Here is an 18,369-nt window from a genome sequence, read left to right as displayed (position 1 = left end):
CCACTGCTATACAGTGAAGAACTTGATTTATTTTGAAGAGAAAGTAAACTGAAAGAAAGCTTTGATAAATTCAATCCAATTTGTTTAGTTTTAAGCATCTTAAATTATATTTATCAGAAGAGGCTTTCATATGCATATTTTGCTTTCATTAGTTGCCAGAGCAAAGATCCTGTGGGGACAAGATGTTTTTTGAACCTGTGCTTTAGATACACATTTCCTTGGTAACAATGATTCCCAGACTTTGTAAAACATAGAGATAATGTTGGTGTCATAATTGATGAAAGACATATACTTTATGATGTGGTAACATCCATACCATTTGAGTCTATTTGTCTCTAATAACCTGTCTTTCAGGAGAGATGTACCAGTGTGTGTCTTTTAGAAAAATGATATAATCATTTCCAAATACTTTTCTACATTTTAAAAGGGAGTGTCTGTTCCTACAGCTTTGCTATTGTGAATAGCAATAAACATCAATGATCACTTCAGTATGTGCTTTAAAGTTATTCAAAATAATCTCAAAAAGATTAAGCAGTTTTAACTGCTGTCTCATTTTAATACAACTTGGAAAAACTATGCAAAAACAGCTAGTGAGTAGAGTCAATATTCCCTAGCAGAAATAAGTCATAGGAGGACAACTTGTCATGTTTTTGTATTTTTTACGGGCCCGTTAAATGACGTCACGCTGGCAAATTTTTGCCTGGATCAAAGTAACTGAGAGCTGGAGTTATGTTAACTATAAGTATTAGTATTTTAAGTAATTAAGGAATTAGTATATTAATATATTATGTATTAGAGGTGGCCTGCTTGCCACCCCCCCAAATATCTTGCCACCCTATGCCTGGGCTTTTGTGGCCTTTCCACAAATCCAGGTCTGGCTCCATACCTGTACCTTCTTTGGGCCACACCCAATATGGCAGCTTCCATGGATGCCACTTCTACACAAAGAAACATCAATGCCAGTGTTAGGATGTGACATCATTGTGTTGCAGTTGGCACAAAAAAATCCAAAATAAAAGCATACCAAGGACCCAGGCTTAGTGCCTAAGTATACAGTCAGAGCCACAGGTCATGGACGCCGCCATCTTGGATGCAGCACTGAAAAGGTACTTGCTTCGGCTTCCATTGCTACATAATATCTACTTATGTTGCATTTTAAAGGTACAATCAAAGATAATTTATTTAGTATATATTGCGTTAAAATCCTGTTAATAAGAAGAACCTTTAGATTTTTCTTATGTTGCAGTGGAGGCATGTTTAAGATCCCTGAGATTTTGTTATTATCTGTCTTGATAACAGTGGAGTTTTTTTACTAGCACTGGGTGAATTTCTACCAATTCAAAAACCCATTGCAACCAAGCAAGGGAATTGCTTTTATTGCTCAAAATACAGCGGAATGTGCATTGTTAATGGCTGATTGATTGAGTGGGGGTAACTAAAATCATTCTCATAGTATATCCTCGCTTTGCAACATTTGAACTTCGTATTCATAAAAAAAATTAGATCAATTTGAGTTTTAGTAAATCAGTCCCATAATATATATATCACTTTGTACCACAAAAAGTGGTCTAGTATAAACCCAAAATCCTTAATCTGGAAAGAGGGTTTTAAAAAAAATCTCTGTTTCATGCTGTGCTGCGCTGCCAACCTAGAAATGCAACCCTTAAATACCTGTCAGTTCCAAAACACAGGTTGTTGGCATAAAAAGTGGTTTATGGGTCTTGTGGACTAAGAATTCGTTTTTAATTTTATTTACAAGATTGCAAATATTTGATCACAAAGTTGTTTTGCAAAATATCAACTCCAATTAACAGTCAACAGTTACTTTTAACATGTAATTTAATTTAAAAACTGTCTACAGCCAATTTTGCAGCACATTTCTGAATGTGGAGACTTCAGATGTTTGCAAACATCTGAATATTTCCAAGTCATAAAGTGTAAAATGTAATAAAGCACTTTCTGCATTAAAACAACATTTTAATGCAGCATAATTAAAATCATTTATGAATGTACTTTTGTTTTGGAAATAATAAACAGCCTTATATACAAGAAATGAAAAAATAGACTACTGCAAATTAAAATGTGTTCATAAAATAGCAATGCCGCGGTAATAGGAAAATCATAGAGCTTCTTTTGTTTTTTTTAGAAAATCCAACAAGCATAATCAAGTCAACTAATGTAATTCATTTAGAAGCAGGGGTATATTAATTACATTTTTTTTAAATATTCTGTGTGCTATATATTCTTTTATTTTTTGTAGAAAACCTGGATTACACCCTGTTAATGAAAGACAACACATAAAAGAACATAATACAAAATTAATACCAGTGCTCTAAAAATGATCTTTGAATGAAATTTAAGGTCTCTATCACATTAAGGGGCAGATTTATCAAAAATCAAGGTGCGTTTTGGAATTAAAAAAATCTAATTTCGAGCTATTTTTTGAGTACTTTGACTAGGGAATAGTCCAAATTCGTTTTGAATTTGAAAAAAATCGAAAATTCAAATATCGAAATTTATCATGTACTGTCTCTTTAAAAATTTGACTTCAACTAGTCGCCACCTAAAACCTGCCGAATTGCTGTTTTAGCCTATGGGGGACCTCCCAGAAAAAACTTTGAATCATATTTGATCAAATGCGATATTCCTGATTGATTCGTATGATTTGAATTTGGCCTAATACGGTCCTATTTGATCAAAACGGACCTATTTGACTTAATTTTGGTTGGTCTTTTTGAATTTGAATTTCCGAAGTTTTTTCAATTTGAAATTCGATCCTTGATAAATATGCCCCTACATCAAATTTTTTTCTGGTCACGGTTTTTAGGGGAAAAATTTGAATTTTTCGTGGAAAAATAAAAATTCTAACTTTTAGGGATTTATCATACCCCAAAGCTGCTAAAAATTCAAAAATAAGCCATCTCAAACCTACCGAGGTCATGTTGAATTCAATGGCAAATATCACTCAAGCTTGTTTTTTAGTATTGTGTTCTGCTCTGCGGAATTTTTGTCCGATAATCTGAAAATTCTATAAATTCACACGATACACATTTATTGATGCAACTTTTTGTCCCTCTGGTTTTTTTTTGAGAAAGAATATTAATAAATTAACCCTTGGATTGGAAGGTGCGACAAAAATCCTTTATATATCATACACAGCACCCATTTCTTCAGTCCTTGCCACAAGAAAGCAGAAAACAAATGCATCATTCATGCAAGGAGTATGCCTTCCACCACATCACTATATTATCTGCAAAACCTCAAATCCATAGTGACTATGTATGAGCTTCTCTAACGATAACATGCTATAGTTTTACCTGGGAGTGAAAGAGTTAGAGAGAAAGGTATGGAGCAATTTTTATTTTAACCACTATCCCCCACCACTGCCCCCTGTCCTATCAGAAAAATAGCTAGACATATTACGATAAATACATTTGTAAAATATTTCAAATTAAAAACAAAAAAACTGTAAATGCTGATCACTTTACCTGTGCTTTTTTCTCGCGCGAAGATATATTTATATTAATTAATACAATTATCTGGAACCCTAAGTAAAAGCAGAAGATGCTGTCACTTTTTGTGTTATCATATACTTCCAATAAAGCCATCAATCCTCTTCACTTGCTGTCATGTAGCAGTATATAAACTCACATAACCCGGCTATGAGATTAAATGTCTCAGAAATGTAATATGATGGGCATAAAAGTTGCATTTTGCTGTGAAACCTGACATGTCTTTTCACTTTGCTCTCCTAGGGATCTAAGAGTGCTTTGTCGGGAAGCATGGTCGATTGTAACATTTTGTAATATACTTTTTCAAACATGCAAAATCAACTCTAATGGCTTATTCTGCTAAATATTTGCTGTCCATGGCTAACAAAAACACAATTTGTATTATCATAAACAGGGAGTTAACACACCTGTTTTTTTCCTCTCCGTCACTGTGTTAAATAGCACTATAAATAAACAAAATAATTACCAGGCAATAAATAACACATTTTATCTGTCCTTTTATTCATTTTATTCTCTTTTTGCCTCTTTTGGAATCTGACTAGACTGAATTTGCATCTCTTATTCTGTTCACTGACTTTCCTTCTTGTCCTGGAATACTGACATCTCAAAGCTTTGCATGGCTAGTGGACTGTACAAAAGGGAACTTATTTATGATATATTTGTTTTTGTTTAGAAAAAAGATATGACTGAAAATTCCACACAAAAGTCTATTAATATTTGTTTAGTTTCATTGTTATTATGAAATCATTATATGGGAAGAAACAGTTACTGATTGTGGCCTCTAATAATATAGTGTATTATGTGATTAGTAGGCACAGTGCTCTTTGCTGTTATCAACACTGCTTCAGTCTGGTAAGCATATGTCAATGAATATTGGCATGAATGTCAAAGACATTTTGATTGGCTCAATAATACACTTAGACAACTTGTGCTATTGAGGGTCACTGAGAACTCTTAATATGACTCTTTTATTAGTAGAAATAATGCAATAGCAGTTGTAAGAAAACACAATGCATGCCATTATTACAGACCAATGTTATATTATAATGAAATTATCCGCATTATAGACTCCGGCATACTATACTGTGCAAGGAGGTGTTGCATTTTTGACTAGAGAAATTAGGTTTCACCGCTGTGGACATAGGGTGCAATTATATGGTAATGTTTAGTTGGGCAATATGAACGTTTCTATCATGTAATCACTGTAAATATTAAAATGTTTGATCTCTAATATAAGCCTATATCCTTGCTGGGTCTATAATAGTGGCAGCCACATGAACACATGAAGGGTGATGTTCATCCCTATGGATAAATCTATTAACACGTTAGAGAGATAGTGATGGAGCGAATTTGCGCCATTTAGCTTCTCCGAAATTTTTGCGAAATTCGCAAAATGGCAGAAAATTCTCGAAACGGTGCTGGCGTCTCATTTTTGATGCCGGCGTCTGTTTTTGATGCTGGCGTTTGTTTTTTTGCACATTTTTTTCCACATTCGATGGCAAAAATGCGCCAGCGTCCAAAAAACTGTGAATTTTTGCGGCTGTTTCGGGAATCACGAAAATTTGCACCTGGCAAATACATTCACCCATCACTATAGAGAGACAATTTATAAACCCCTTTATAAAAAATGCATTTCAATAAAGAAACCCCCTGCACTGCCGGGTGATGTTGTGATGGCTGATTTAGTTAATGCCTTTAAGAATAGCTTGGATGATTTTTTGGACAGACATAATATCAAGGGCTATTGTGATACTAAGCTCTATAGTTAGTATAGGTATGGGTATATAGAATTTAAATAAAAGTAGGGAGGGGTGTGTGTATGGATGCTGGGTTTTCATTTGGAGGGGTTGAACTTGATGGACTTTGTCTTTTTTCAACCCAATTTAACTATGTAACTATGTAACTATGTAACCCCCAAATTATTAATTTTAATAAGCTTAAAACAACCCTATAAGTAATAAAAGGCACTGAAAATGTCCAGGTGCAGTAACCTATATCATCCAATGAGATGTTTGCTTTTAAACTAGTAAACTAATAAATGCTACCTGCTTGTTTTGTATTTATGGATTACTACACTTGGGCAAATGGTGCGCCTTTTATTACATATGGGGGTTATATCAATTCTAAACACTACATATGATAAGGAATCATATAAACAATTAGTGTAATCTCTTTATTAAACAATATTTCTGGATGATAACAATACCTGCACATTCCTAATTCTACCTAGCCAAATGTTAACCACACTGTTGATTACCACTGGGGCTATGAGAGCACAAATGAGTTTAATAGAATCTTAGTAGATGTCATGTGCTTGGCCAACAGCATTCTGAGCTCTTAACTGGCCCTGATTCCATGTACAAATTTATTCCTAACAAATGGATCATCTACTGTGTACTGAACTGCAGTAATGTTGGGAAGGAATCCAAGTTTTACTTCTAAACCTATCGGGTATTCCATGAAAGTAAAAACTCAGATTCAAAACTTGGATTTCTTCCCAGGATTCTTGCTGTATTGCATAAAAAAACAAGGAAAGGGAATTCTCAATCTTAGTTGCTATTGGAATCACTTTCCTGTCTTTGCTGATCCTGGTCAAAATATCTATGCAGCAGTGAGAAGTCCCAATAGGTGAGAAAACTGCAGTTGTGCTTGCTCCAGCATCGCATATACTAGAATTGCAGAGACAAGATTAGCATGTCCCTTGTAAAAGGATGACATACAAATTTGTGAAGGGTACCAGTCTATAACTATTAGGAATGCAGAAGCTAAGGCCATAGAAGGAGATTGTCGGAAAGGCAAGAGTTAACTGGAGCCGTTCAGGCAACCTATCAGAAGGGATCAAAGGTGATTTAAACCACCTGTCTGCTACATACAATGTTGTTCAAATGTCCTGGCGGTTTCAGAACACTTCACATATCTATTCATGCAATACTCACAAGTACAACCTTCTTCTAGGAGTTGCATGATACCTTGGTAATCCTCTCACAGTAACCCCAGAGAAACACATCCCTGTGAGCTTCAGATCAGATCCCTGTGAGTCACCTCTCCAAAGAGTTACAATGTGCCATTGTGATTGGATTAGTGGAAGACCTTATATTCTGAGGACTTCCCACACTAGTCAATTGAACTGAAGAAGCTGTTCAGATGAGCAGTGAAACGTCTTCAATGATTACTCAGCAAGTCCAGTTGTTTTAGAATTACCTATATACCATGACCTGGATGAATGAAAATCTTCATAGTCATTCAGCGACTCTGTATGTACTGTGGAGGGAAACATAATTTTTCAGCGAATTTCCCCAAGAAAACCCATAGAGCTTATTATCCTAAGAAGAAGGTTGTGAAAGGTAGTAGAGAAAAACCCTTGTCTCCTTATGTGGTTAAGAACACTAAGTATCTAACCGTGTATGATACCTTGTAGATGACAAGCAAGCAGACTGAAGCAAGAGCCCTCATTGATTCAGGAGCCGGAGGCAATTTTATTCATCCATTTTAGTAGCTAAGTTTAGGTTCAAGCAAATACATAAGGCTTCCTCACTGATGATTGAAGTGGTGGACGGCTCCACCTTGAGTTCAGGGCCTATTACTCATGAGTTAAGAGATGTTTCTTTGTTGGTCAATAAAATGCTGGTTGGCAATATTTAATTTGACATTCTGCCTTCAACTGCTTTCAATTTAATTCTAGGGTTTCCATGGTTAATCCAAACCAACCCCACAATTGATTGCATAACATGGGAGGTTACATTCTCAGCAAGTAACAAATTTGGCCCTAAATACCCAGGGTTGTGTGGGGACAGCTCTGTGGAAGCAGTACAAGTTAACATCACTTTCATGCCCTTTCAATAGCAAGGTTTCAGGGATGAGTTTGATAAGCCGGAGGCTGATAAACTTCCCCCACACCGGGCGTACGACTCCCCCATTGTTAGGTTGGGTTCGAGAAGTGCTAACCATGGGTTTGTTAGTGCCTTTACCAGTTCCAGAAAAAAACATGGAGTTCAATAAAGATGGGGCAGTCATACGCCCGGTGTGGGGTAAGTTTATCAGCCTCCTGCTTATCAAACACATAGTTACATAGTTAACTATGCAACTTTGTGTTTAATAAGCCAGAGGCTGATAAACTTCCCCCACACCAGGCTTACGACTGCTCCATCGTTAGGTTAAGAGGTGCCATCCATGGGTTTGTTAGTGCCTTTCAGGGCCAGAACTAGGGGTAGCAGAAGAGGCACCTGTCTAGGGTGCAAAGCTGTGGGGGCACTGGGCAGGTGCCTGTTCAAAAGTTTTCTACCTACCTCTAGTCCCCTGCTCCTCTCCTTCCTCCTTCCCTCCCCACATCACTCACCCATCCCCTTATCACTACCCCCTCCCCTCGTCACTCCCCTCCACCCTCTCGTCACTCCCTCCCCTCCCTCCCCTTGTCACTCTTCTTGTCACTCCCCTCCACCCTCTTGTCACTCCCTCCCCTGTCACTCTCCTCGTCACTCCCCTAGTCACAACCCTACCCATCCCCCTCCCATAATCTCCCCTATGGCGCATGCGCACTCGCGCCTACGCACTGTCATGAGCGTGCGCATGTGTGGTTACAAGGGGGAGGGGCGGGGGTAGCCGATTGAGCACCTAGGGCACCCTGTCAGCTTGTTCCGGCCCTGGTGCCTTTGCCAGTTCCAGAAAAAACATGGAGTTCAATCTCCTTAGACTTCATTGTAGACCTTCCTCCATCTCAAGGATTTAATACCATCCTGATCGTACCTCACCTCACAAAAATGTCTCACTTCATTCCTGCAAGAGGTCTTCCTTCAGTGGCAACTACAGCCGATTTGGTGATCCTTGAAATTTTTAGGTTATAGGGTACGTCGGATACATTTGTGTCTGACTGAGGTAAACAATCTAACTCTAAATTTTGGAGCGAGTTTTGCAAGTCTCTCAGTATTCAACCCTGTTTCACTGCTTTCCATCCACAGACAAATGGTCAGATGGAATGTACCAATCCAACACTGGAGCAATATGTACAATGTTATGTAATATTCTTACAAGATGACTGGGTTGCATACCTTCCCACTGCAGAATTCGCATATAACAACTATGTTCATTCCGCAACTTGAATGACTCCATTCTTTGCCAAGCCAGGTTCCCATCCCACTCTACTTCCAGGAACATCTGCTGCTTCTTCAGTTCCAGCAGTTCAGGAACAATTGTGGTTTTGCGAGATCTTCACGTCACCTTGATTTCTACCCTAAAGGAGGCTAATGCACACACTAAGAGGTATGCCGACAGGCTCAGAATCAGGGAGGTGATATTTGAGGCAGGGGACAAGTATATACTGGGGGGGTTCCTGCCGCTGAGAGGTGTTTATCACTGCAACCACAATGTAGTGTCAAAGTGGCCCGGTGTTCCTCTTCCTCTCTCTCTCTCCTCCTGTCACATGCAGGGATCAGTAGTGTGCAAGTGTATAATATGAGAAACACCAGTGAGCAGGCATTGAAGCAAGCAAAGGTATTGCTACATAGTTTTGAGGCTCAGTCCTGGAATTCCTATAATATTGCTAACTTTTATTTAAATATCCTCTTGAATCCACCACAGCCACCCACTTGATCTGCTACTTTCCTCCCCAATAAATCATAACCCTGCTCCCGCAACTTCATAGCCCTGCCACCATGATGTCATAGCCCTGTTATTTTACATCACCTCCCCTTATTGGGAATAAGAAACCCAGTAAATGTGGCAACTCTAGCTCTGCGTTATTTTCTGAAGGAGCATTTAGGGTACAAGACTGTATTAAAGAGAATCTTACATAACATCCCCATATTCTTATAGATAACTGAAAGCATGTGGAAAGGACAGGCATAGGCCAGCCAGACATTAACTACTTACCAATAAGACACACAGTCACAGCAGCATTGATGGAGAAACAGCAACTGTAATATACTGTTTGTTTGATGACAAAGACAACCCAAGCTAATAGTTAACCAATCTGACTGACTTGTATGCTCTAGAGAAAACAGCAACTCATGGAGGGCACTCCCTTTATACAAATTTAAAAAAGGGTGCAATAGTCAAGGCCCTTCCCCAAATAGAGTCAAAAAATACTCCAAGCTACAAGAGTTACTTTGCACACCACACGGGGGGGGCATTTATCAAGGGTCGAAATTCAAGGGTTAATAAACCATCGAATTCGACCCTCGAAGTACAATCCTTCGAATTAGAAAATTCGAAGGATTTTAGCGCAAATACTTCTATCGAGGTTAGTACTCGGACTTAGAACTTAGGTTAGAACTTAGAAAATTGCTGGGGAAGGTCCCCATAGGCTTACATTGAACCTCGTTAGGTTTAAACTACCGAAGTATGTAGTTGAAGTATTTTTTAAAGAGACAGTACTTCGACTATCGAATGGACGAATAGTTGAACGATTTTTAGTTGCCTATTCGATGGTCGAAATACCCCAAAACAATACTTCGAAATTCAACGTTTTTTTCATTCGAATCCTTCACTCGAGCTTAGTAAATGTGCCCCTTAAGGTATACAAATAAGTGGTTTAACAAAGCATATAATTACAACAATGTATAATTACAAAGTCATAAAAACATATAATTTAGTACATTCCAAACACAGTGACCCAAAAAAACACAGCAGTATTCAGGTCAATGCTAATTTATTCATGGTTCCATTTGAAAACTATTTTGTTTACGAACATATTGAATACTAGTCCTACAGTTAGGCCCATAAATCTTTGGACAGAGCCAACTTTTTTCTAATTTTGGTTCTGTACATTACCACAATGAATTTTAAATGAAACGACTGCAGACTTTCAGCTTTAATTCAGTGGGTTGAACAAAAAGATTGCATAAAAATGTGAGGAACTAAAGCCTTTTTTTAAAGGGCATGTAAAGGCAAAAAAATAAAATCCAATTTTTACTTTAATGAAAAAGAAACCTATCTCCAATATACTTTAATTAAAAATGTGTACTGTTTTAAGAAACCTGACTGTATGCAGTGAAATTCTCCCTTCATTTACTACTGTGGATAGGAATTGTCATACTTATGAACAGCAGGGAGAGCCCCGCCTTACTTCCCAGCCATGCAGAACTCATGAAGCTTTGTTTGTTTCCCTGTAGAGCAGGTATAAGCACCAAGAATAGAAAGGCTAGATTGGACTTTTCTAAAAAAAAAAAAAAATCTAAAAAAGCCAGCACAGTTCTAGAAAAACATTCTTTGGACAGATGAAACCAAGATCAACCTCTACCAGAATGATGGCAAGAAAAAAGTATGGAGAAGGTGTGGAACAGCTCATGATCCAAAGCATACCACATCATCTATAAAACATGGCCAGCGCCGGATTTCTTTTCCGGCCGCCCCTAGGCTGCACGGTCCGACCAGGCGGCCGCGCGGTCCTAGCGCCCGCCTTCCCATTGCGCTGGTGAAAAACGCAGGCGCAGCTGGTGTAGTTGAACGGGGACGCGAACGTCCCCATAATGCGGCTGGGCGGCATGCCACCCCTATATTTTGCCGCCCTAGGCCCGGGCCTATGCGGCCTTGCCACAAATCCAGGCCTGAAGATGGCGGAGGCAGTGTGATGGCTTGGGCATGCATGGCTGCCAGTGGCACTGGGACACTAGTATTTATCCATGATGTGACACAGGACAGAAGCAGCCAAATGAATTTTGAGGTGTTCAGAGACATACTGTCTGCTCAAATCCAGATAAATGCAGTCAAATTGATTGGGAGGTATTTCATAATACAGATGGACAATGACCCAAAACATACAGCCAAAGCAACCCAGTAGTTTATTAAAGCAAAGTCAGTCACCTGATCTGAACCCAATTGGGCATGCATTTCACTTGTTGAAGACTAAACTTTGGACAGAAAGGCCCACAAACAAACCGAGAAGAGGAGGAGGAAAACCAGAATCTGGTGATGTCCATGAGTTTAAGACTTCAGGCTGTCATTGCCAGCAAAGGGTTTTCAACCAAGTACTAGAAATAAACATCAGTTTTCAGTTTTTTAATTTGTCCAATTGCTTTTGAGCCCCTGAAATGAAGTAATTGTGTTAAAAAAGGCCTAAAAAAGAGGAAAGAAATGGAAAGATTGTCTGGTATATGCCTTGAGTGATCCCCCAAGAAACAAGGCACATGGTTATCAGGAACCAAAGGTATGTATAGGTGTGAACAGCAATTTGATCGTTTTTTATACCCTTGCACAGGAAAAAATGTCTGCCTGAATTTTTCAACTGTAAAACAGAGTTTGTGTTTTACATTTTGAAATGCCCTTGTGGTAAACTGTATATTGGGGAAACTAAAAGGTCCCTTACTATAAGGGTGGGCGAACATAGGAGTGATATCAGATGTGGCAAGATACTTCTGCAAGGAAGGTTACCATGTGAGTCAACTACGCTTTATGGGCGTTGAAAGAATTGATACACCAAGGAGAGATAGAGGTTATGTTAAAATAGTTTGAGTTACAATGGATCTACATGAATGAGGAACGTGACCTAACATAGTTTTTTTAAATTAAATCTTTCTGGATGAGATTTGGATGAGGTTTTTACTGTAATGTCGACTAACCATATACCTATAAATCATTATTTACAATTACCTGAAACACCTCCTTTGTGGATTTACACACTCTATATGACAAAGCCTCCAGTTGCTTCACATACTTTGAATGTCATAAAGCCCAGTTATGCTTGTAACAGGCCCATTTTTTCATGGATAAAGATTCTCAGTAATGAGATACTCAGTTAATGATATTGCCAAGACAAGTTCCCATAAGAGCCCAGCGCAGGAATGTGGTAATACTGTACATCTACAGGAGGGGCCAGCTGCCTGAATAGCAGAATTTGAAAACGTGATAAAGTGTCCGCTATGATATTTTGATTTAATTTCAAGGTTCTTAAAATAATGTGGAGTAATCTCTTAATCATTGGCGGGGGCATATTGCTTATGACCTGTACAACAGTCATATCCCATTTAAGCAAGATTGTTACCCTAATTTCTATAGCAATATTTTTAGTTAAGCCTAAGTTTAGTTTATTTGATGGCCTTGGCCAAACTGTATTCTGCTAATGCAAATTATAATAGGGTGCTATACCCTGCAGAAGATGCTGCATCAGTTTACAATGTACTGTATACTCTGTCTATGAATTTCTCCAGTGCACATTTCACCAATTTTCTAGAAATTTCTAGAAGGTGCTCCCATATTAAAATATAATTTACTTCAATAGTGAGCCTTATGTGCCAATTAGGGCTACTTCAACAGTTAGCGCTATCAGCCTTCTATTAAAAGCCTTTGCCATAGGTATAATCCTGGTGGCAAAAAAGAAATTCCTTATGAATGAGTAAATGCAGCTGCAGTAATCTCTGTACATTTATACATATTTATTTCAATGTTTGTTCTCATTATGCATATTTTCCAACATTGTGTAATAGTACAGCGCTGCATATCCAAGCAGTGCTAAATAAATAAAGTTATACATACAGATATACAAGATCAGGCTAAATGTATTAATACAATAGGATTTATTTACAAAAAAACGCTGCTGTCCTTGCATTTCACAGTTATACTTGTGTTTCATACATTCACTGGATGAATGAGCATTGAACAATTGATGCAACATTCAGGACTAGTGATGGGCAAATTTATTCGGCAGGCGTGAATTCGCAGCAGTTTAGACGTTCTGATGCCGGCGCCAATTTTGATGCTCGCGACGATAAATGGATGCCCATTTTGACGCCGACGAATTGTGAAACGGGACAAAGTCGCCCATTACTATTCAGGACTATTTTGCAGTTTTCACCTGTCGCCATAATTATTTTAGAAATGTTAGGCGATGATCAAACAGGCGCATTCTTATTTTTAATAATAACAATCATGCAGTACAATTATTGCCATTTATTTCTAAACTCTGTGAGACATATTACCAGCAAAACAAGTTTTTCTTAGAAATATAGTAACATATTTGAATTGGTCATATTTAGAAAATGCTTATATTCAGGAGATGAAACTTTTCATTTTTGCAATAGTTCTTCTTTTAAGGCTGTTTCAGATTTGTGTTTCTATCTTTTGGGTTAAGCTGCATATGTCAATATAATGGCAGCCAAATGCTAGTACTTCTACTGAAGAAGTGTGCGATCCTACACGTGGAGGCCTATTTACTAATATTGGTGGTGACAAAACTTGTGCAACTTTAACTAGCTTATTTAAGAAAAAAGTCACAAGCCAATAAGAATAGCATTCATATTCAATAAGGCTAAAAACTGGGAAAATAAAAATATAATTAAAGATGTTAGAGACAATTCCCATTGACTCTAACTGACTTTTCGCAATTTTATTCTTTAGTAAATCCCAACTATTCGAGGTTCCAAAGAATATTCTCAGGTATATTCATGCTTGCATTGTTGTCACTGCATTTTTCTCAAAGCATTAAAAAAAACTAAACTCAGCTTTTGATTAATCGGCCCCATCAACCTGCTCTGACTTTGCATCAAGCTGTTAACGGTCATGACAGGCTAAATCAGATGATCCAGAATCACACACTCAAGATTCCTAATGACTTCAATAGAAACAAACCAACTGATATAGTTGCCCGGTCCATGAAGTAAGATGTATTTGACAGTTATTCTAAAGCTAGCACAGAAACACAACTGGGCAAATCCTTTCCCTTTTTGTGATTTTTGTTATCTATGCTGAAAATATTCAATTCAAAATGGGAAAAATTGTTTTTCCTTTCATTTCCAACCACACTAACGGTACTTAATTAAACTATATCCATAAATCACACGAATAAACATTCTAAGGAAAGGGTTTCTTTGCTATTCTCTAAAGACACGTCATTCAAGCTTTGCTTCTTATTTTATTTCAATTTATGTATATTATGCTATTGATTGAGTCCAATGCAGCATTCCATGTTTATTTATATAAGACTGTATATTTGACTCTTAAAATGTAAAAACCGAATCCGCATCTAACAAATCTATTTGGTTTAGATGAAGAAGTATAAAAACATTAAACATGTTTAGGGAACTATTAAATATTTCAATACATATATTAGATTTGATTGATCTGTTTTTGACCTTCCTTTTGTCCTGATAACAGATTATTCAGAAAATATCCAAAATGTTTATAAAAACATCTATACAAACAGAATAATCATACAAGAAACACTTGATTAAATTATGCTTGCTGGGAATTGTAAAATACCTGTATGATAAAAACGCATGCTTTCCAGTTAATTAGCAAGCTAGTAGTGAGTGTAAAGCTTTTCTTTATCTGTTCCTGATACTTCTGTTTCTAATATCTCCAGAGAAGTGTATTTCAAAGTACACTAAAATGAACTTGAACATTTTACACTTGAGAAAAACAAGTGGGTAATCATTACGAGAGCACATTTATTCCACAAATCATTTGCATTAAACTTAATACTATCTGGCATTCTGGTCTTATTTTTCAACAAAATTTGCGATGTGAACAACAAATGTGTTCATTTTTATAAAGCAATAATCATGTGCAATGCTCCTGCCATTCCTTTTGCTCTATACATTGAGGAATTAATACAATAGTACAATATTATAAGGAAATATTTGGTTTTAGGTTACCACCTTGAAGTACAGGCTGGTTTTAAATCATTGTTGTTTTCCAAATGACAATCCCTGGTTTCTGAATATACTCTCACGGACACATTGGGGTTAATTTATCAACACTGGGCAAATTTGCCCATGGGCAGTTACCTATATCAACCAATCAGTGATTAGCTTTTTAAAGCCAGCTGCAAGTAGAACAATGAAAGCAGCAATTTGATTGGTTGCCATGGGTTACTGCCCATGGGCAAATTTGCCTACTGTTGATAAATGACCCCCATCGTATCAATGAAGTGCCAATGACAAAATGATGCTGCTCCTTACCTCAAAGTCAGAAAATGTTAGGCTTTAGTTTAGAAAAGTGAGGAGTTTGAATATAGAGCACTCTTTATCTACTTTTAAACCAATTACTCTGCTCACAGGGAACAATTTTCCTTTAGTGCTTTATAATGGTAACAAAAAGAATACAGGTACGGGCTCCACTATCTGAAAACCCACTATCCAGAAAGCTCTGCATTAAGGGAAGGCCATCTCCCATCTCCCATATTAAACAAATAATTAAAACGTTTTTTTAAAAAAAATATCAGTTTTTTTCTTTTTATAATAAAACTTTACCTTTTACTTGATACAAAGTAAGATTTAATTAATCCTTTTTTGGAGGCAAACTAATCTAAAGGTTTATTTAATCTTCAAATGATTTTTAGAAGATTTAAGATATGGAGATCCAAATTATACAAAGGATACATGTCCCGAACTTCTATATGGCTTCTTGTTAAAATAATGCAATATTTATTGGCTCAAATTCAACAATTATTAAATAGGTATATACTGCACCTTTAATGGCCCTCTATAATCTTTCTGAACTGAATTTTAAACTTGTGCACTCAGAGGTTAATGTGAAAGTAATGTTTGTATACAGATATACTTGATATAACTGATTTGGCAATATTTAAATGCAGAATGCACATTAGATTTTCTTTTAAGCACAAATCAAATGGAACAGGAAGTCTTAGTCAAGACCTTCAAGCAACATGCTTATTTAACCTGAATACATGTGAGTCAATCTTGGCTCATATTGTTGTTTGGGCCCAGTGACCTCCCACTAATTGGTGATTTGCCCCTGGTGACATTTATGCTGATACATGAAATGCAGGGCAGTGCTTGAATGAAGAACATGTACCTGAAAGCCTTGTGTATTGAATACTGGTCTCAAACATACTATTTGTAGTTTAATAGAACTGCCTGAATAAATGTGATAAATAACATTTTCTAGTTGGACCTATGTTGTAAGTAGAGTACCACAGGGGTTTGTCCTTGGTCCTTTGTTTGTTTTCTTTTATTAATAAATGACCCTAACGTTGGAATTGAAAGTACTTTGTGTTTGCTGATGACAACAGGCTAAGCAAATCTATAGGTTTTTTTCTTGCAAACAACTTTAATACATTGAATGTCTGTTTAGCAAACTGAAAAAGAGGTCTGACATAAATTGTGAAAACAATATCAACACTAAGGGGGTTATTTACTAAACTCTGAATGCAAAATTCACGAAAAATTCATGATTTTTTTTTATAAAATCTGACTTTTAAAAAAAATCATGAATTTTTCGGAATTTTTTAAACCCTGAGGATGGGAAAAGTCTGAAACTGAAAATCCGGCATCTCAGACCTGTTGAGGTTGCATATAAGTCAATGGGAGAAGCCCCAATGATTTTTTGATGTGCGCTGGGTTTTTAGCAATACCCTGAGTTTACGGGGGAAAATTCCGAAAAAATTTTGAAAATCAGATGAAAAATCCGAAAAAACGTATTTTTCACAATTTTTTCAGATTTTTTCCTGTAAACAAACTTTTCGGGAAAGTGTATTAATAAATAAGTCCAAAAAAGTGCGGATTTGGTCAGAGTTTTTTTCAGAAAATATTGAGATAAATTCCCCCTATGTATTCACATACATACAAAAGCGATAGGGTTATATATCATAATCACATATATATTAGGCTTCATAGTTGCCTTCTTCTAAATCAACTGGCAGCTATGCCGGTTTCAGTTAAAAATTTTGAACTTGATGAACCCATGTCTTTTTTCAACTTCATCTACTATGTCTACTACATTAAACTTTTAGACATTTACTTAATAAAGAAAATATAAGAGGTGATAGTGGATGCTAGATGTTACAATTCTTGGCAGTGTCAGTCACAGTCAGTCACTATTGAAGCTAATAAAATATGTATTAAAAAAGCCATTGCCTTTGGGGATAAAAAATTATTTTGCCTTTTTATAAATGAATGATAAGGCCTTAACTTGCTTAGGCAGTAAATTTTTGGGCACTAGTCCATAGGAGGCACACAACAATACAAATATATCTAGTATAAGTAATTCTAAAACAACTGGACTTTCTGAGAAATCATTCAGCATGTCCAGTTATTTTAGAATTACTTATACTAGATATACCATGACATGGATGAATGAAAATCTTCATAGTCACAACAATACTGATAAACAAAACTATCTACAACTGTACAAGAATGTAATGTGAATGCCTTCCTGGGCATGTAAACAGTATAAAACTTCAACTGAAACTCTTGATTTGCATATATGAAATTGCAAACTGCAGAGCAGCTGAATAAAAAGCTGAATAACTCAAAACCACAAATAATAAAAAGAAAGGAAAGCCAATTGCAAATTGTCTCAGAATATCACTTTCTACATCAAACTAAAAGTTATCTCAAAGGTGAACTAACCCAAATAAACTGTTTATCTTCACTCTTCAATATAATAGTCAAGGACATAACTGCATGATCTTGGTTTACATGCTACGCCAAATACAATTTTAGTGTTGACTTCACAGGTTGTGACACAGCAGTTCGTAATTTTTAATTTCTAATTTGTCAATAAATGTAGATCTTTAACCTTCCAGCTTGTTACTATTGTAGAGTCAAGTAATAGCAAATTGTGGGGAACAAACTAGAACTGCAGGATAAATATTATATATACAGTAGTTTATGTGAGTGTGTGGAGGGGTCAGTGTGAGTGTGTGGATGTACTGTATGTTTCATTTGGAGGGGTTGAATTTGTGGACTTTGAACTTTTATTTCAACGCAAGTTAACTACGTATGTGACGTAGATGAATACATCAAAGTCTAAGTTTCCAAACTGACTTTCGGGAGTGTTATTTTAGTTCCATATTTAAAATTCTTTGGGATGCTGAACTTGACACAATCCTTATTGGCAAAACAATCCTAATGGGTTTATTTAATGTTTAAATTATTTTTTAGTAGACAAGATATGGAAACCCAAT

The 18,369-nt window shown here is 36.6% G+C and overlaps 1 pseudogene; it reads left to right on the top strand.

Moving 5' to 3' along the window:
• Positions 1–6,159: 6,159 nt before the first annotated feature.
• Positions 6,160–6,258, top strand: LOC121403506 (annotated as a pseudogene).
• The last annotated feature ends 12,111 nt before the right edge of the window (positions 6,259–18,369 follow it).

The sequence above is a fragment of the Xenopus laevis genome, chromosome 4L (genome assembly GCF_017654675.1).
Source record: "Xenopus laevis strain J_2021 chromosome 4L, Xenopus_laevis_v10.1, whole genome shotgun sequence".
NCBI classification, from domain to species: domain Eukaryota; kingdom Metazoa; phylum Chordata; class Amphibia; order Anura; family Pipidae; genus Xenopus; species Xenopus laevis.
This window is presented reverse-complemented; position numbering and strand designations above follow the sequence as displayed.